The sequence below is a fragment of the Marmota flaviventris genome, chromosome 6, assembly GCF_047511675.1.
Source record: "Marmota flaviventris isolate mMarFla1 chromosome 6, mMarFla1.hap1, whole genome shotgun sequence".
Classification (NCBI taxonomy): Eukaryota; Metazoa; Chordata; class Mammalia; order Rodentia; family Sciuridae; genus Marmota; species Marmota flaviventris.
The window spans coordinates 117062973-117066868 of NC_092503.1; the positions used below are offsets into that span (position 1 = coordinate 117062973).

The 3896-nt window shown below is 43.6% G+C and overlaps 1 pseudogene; it reads right to left on the reverse strand.

Annotated features, from left to right (window-relative positions):
* Nucleotides 1–1839: 1839 nt before the first annotated feature.
* On the reverse strand, nucleotides 1840–3497 carry LOC114099296 (Golgi apparatus membrane protein TVP23 homolog B pseudogene; annotated as a pseudogene).
* Between the last annotated feature and the right edge of the window lie 399 nt (nucleotides 3498–3896).

Consider the following 3896-nt stretch of genomic DNA (forward strand, 5'->3'; position numbering starts at 1 on the left):
GTAGAGAGGCAGTAAAGAGTTTAACTAACTTGCTCAAGGGCCCAGAGCCAGTAAGTGATGGGGCTGGAATCCCAAGCCAGGCAGGCTGTCCTGAGTCCAGTTATGTTTGTTTGTTTGTTTTGTAGACAATAGAGTTTTATACAAATGTGAAATTGTGCACCTTCCAAGCTATCACTCCAACAAAGATATTTATTCAACTAAACACCTTTAAAAATATTTTAACAGTGTATAAATATATTCACAACATAATCTGATTAAAAGACTCCAATGAAGTTTATAGAAACTACAACAGAATTTACAGATGCCTACAACATTTTGTAGATTGATTTAGTTTACAGTTACATATATTACCTTGTTTAAAGAAATAACATTAAGCCAGGCAAGGTGGTGCATGCCTATAATCCCAGCGGTGTGGGAGGCTGAGGCAGGAGGATCAAAAGTTCATGTCCAGCCTCAGCAACTTAGCGAGGCACTAAGAAACTCAGTGAGACTCCGTCTCTAAATAAAAAACAGTAAGAAAATGGACTGGGGATGTGACTCAGTGGTTAATGCCCTAGGTTCAATCTCCTGTACCCACCTCTCCCATAAAAATAACATAAATGTATGATTTACAGTATCCCCATTATAGCAAGAAAAAATTCATAAAATAAAATGCCTTTTAGGCATTTATTATGCCAAGTATTAAACGATTATTATTATGACATACGGATAATACTCATTTAGTAATAAAAGATAAGATCTTATTAGCCCAAAGACCATTGAAGAGTTTCCAAGAAGTTCCAAAGTAAAATCTGGCTATCCTTTCCATGTGATGAATAGAGTAGCAGCAATCCCTGGGTATCTCTCAAACAGAAACTCTAAAGTTTATGTTTAATTGGGCCTTAAGTAAATGACTTGTTGCAGTATAAAAATAAACACAACATTTTAGAAACTAGTCAATAGGACTGGCCTGAATTTGGTTTTTACTTGTGCATGTCTAAAGTAAGCAATTTCAACATACAGTATATATGAGAAATTAACAGTTTTCCAACTCATACACAAACTAAGTGTTCACTCTTACAATGGAATCAAAACCTATTTCTGAACATAACCTACAGAAATAGCATGTAAACACATAGAACTTTGAGATAGATTAAGAACATCCTCCCAGGTTCTATGGGTCAAAATGCAAAGATCTCTGAAACATATATAAATGAATATATTAATTCGGAATATAATGAGACATTACTATATGCATATATGCATACTGTAAGTAGATATGTACACCATAAAATAAATTCCGACAATGTTCCTATGACCCAAATTTCCTAACTCTGTTAGAGAAAGTAAATAAAAAACTTAGTAGGAAAACTTTTCTTTTTCTTTCTTGCTGGGGATTGAACCCAGGGGCACTTTATCACTGAGCTACATCCCCCGACATTTTTATTTTTATTTTTTTAAATTTTGAAACAGGGCACTTTGCTAGGTCTGGCCTCAAACTTGTGATTCTTCTGTCTCACTTTCCCAGGTCACGGGATTACAGGCACGCGCCACCTTGCACAGCTTTTTTCTTTTATTGAACAAAGTTTTTTAAAATATATATTTTTTAGTTGTAGATGGACACAATATTTTTATTTATTTATTTTTATGTGGTGCTGAGGATCGAACCCAGTGCCTCACATGTGAGGCAGGCACTCTACCACTGAGCTATAGCCCCAGCCCCTTGAACAAAGTTTTTAAGTGAAAAAAATAAAACTGATATTCCTCTTTGCAATGGACTGATTCCAAACAGTTCTAAAGTAAGTAAGAATCTCTTTGGTTGTTCCCCAATGTCACAGAATGCATAAGCTTGCTCTCTATTTAAGAAATCTGATCATCTCCAATGACACTTTTCGAGTACAACATAGCTATGCTGGTTAAGTTCTTCCTGCTGCCCATTTTGTAACCATACAGTTACAAAATGGCACTTTGTAGCACCACACCCACCATAACCACAGCCAACCACTGAAGAGAGCACTAAGGGCAAATATCAACCACAGCGATGTAGGCAATCAGTTCCAAACAAGACACTCTTGATTCAGCCTCTGAGACAGTTTTATACTCCAGAGGAGTTGCCTTCCTGAACTCACACACTCAATGACTCTTTCCATCCTCATCCATGTGATTCCACCACAGGAGGCCAACCATTAGTCTAGCTGCGACATTCTTCACTACCCCAAATTCACATAGCAGCAACAAGATAATTCTCATCAGACAGGCAATGAAGCCGATGCTGAGCAATTCATAGAGAACATAGGCTATAATGGCACCCATAGAACAAATGGAAATGGATAGAACAAATGGAAAAATGATGCCAGTGGATGCCTGATTTTGGATTTTCTTGGTCTATTGTCTCTTTTTCTGGGTCAAACAATGAAACATCTTCAGTGTCATTGTTGCTGTCCCTGTGCCAGCTGCAGTCCCAGGGGGTCTATGTCAGTGCAGCAGCTGCCAGGTCTGGTCTCCTGAGTCCCAGTTCTTAATTGCCATGCTCTGCTGTCTCTTGAAGGGCTTGCTCTGTCCTCAGAGAGCTTCATCAGATGCTGGACAGTATTCTGTTAGACGGATGTACCATAGCTATTCTGTTGACCCCTATGGACACCGGAGCTATTTCTAATCATCTAAAACTATAAACCCTGATGAGATAAGTAACCATGTGTGTCTTGGATACATGCAGATGCAGTTGTTGCTGGCATTGCTGAGCCAAGGGCAAATGCATTTATAACTGCAGGATCCGCCACACTGCCCACCACCAGGGTTGCACCACTGCACGCCCTATGGAAATACCTTCCCTTCACCCTCTTCAGCAGATTATATTATTCAATTTTTGAATTTTTATTATATTAAGGGATATTTCCAGTGCTGGGAATGGAATGCAGGGCCTCCCATATGCTAGGCAAGCACTCTACCACTGAGCTACCTCCTCAACTCTAATTTGCACATCTTTTTTTTTTTTTTTAAACCAGTACTGGGGATTGAACCCAGGGGTGCTCTACCATTGAGCTACATCTTCAGTCCCTCCTCCCCTTTTTTGAAGCAGGGTCTAGGTAAATTGCTGAGGCTGGCCTCAAACTTGAGATATTCCTGCCTGGAATCGATGGGATTTTCGGTGCAGGGGCTTCATGCCCCCGGCTCAAACTGCACATCTTTAACAATGAGCCTGAGCATCTTTTTCTATATGCAGGGGCCATCTGGCCTTTGGTTTTACTTGGGCCGTCTGTTCTTGTCCTTGGCTAGTTTCTCTGATGGGTCGTTGGCCTTGAGTTTATGATATACCAATGTTCCGCCTTCTTTATAACAGCATCTGCGCTCTGATTTTCTACAAGGGTTATTAAGGCTTTTCCCTCCGTTTCTTTGGCTCAGTCTCCCTGAGCTTCCCCATCCAGGCAGGGGGAGCCGAGGCAAGAGGACGCGCTGATGGCTGGGCGGGCGACACACCTGCAGCAGCCAGAGTCAGGGAAAAGGTGTCTTGGGGGCATCTGAGTATAGGGCCTTGGTGCCTCTGCGGTCGCGAGCTTTTGGCTTCCTGGGGCCAAAAGGCAGGCCCAGACCAGGTGGGGGCGGGAAGGTCACTCCACTCCTAAAGAGAGAGGCAGCTGTTCTAGGAAGACCCGATGGGTGGCCCCTTCCCATGCTTTGTTCCGTCGACGTCTCGGGACCCGGTGTCCCCGGTTCTTCACATCCTGCAGAACCCCACGGCCGACCCCCAGGGAATCAGGGCCAGAGCGCAGGAGGGCCTGTCCGCGCCTGTGACAGGAGGTGCCAGCAGGAGCGACGTCTCCGGCAGCCGGCGCGCGGCCCGCGCCCCCGGCTCGGCTCCCGCGGGGCCCCGGCCCTCCCCCAGCCCTGGGCGGCGGGAGTGGAGCCGGATCCCGCTC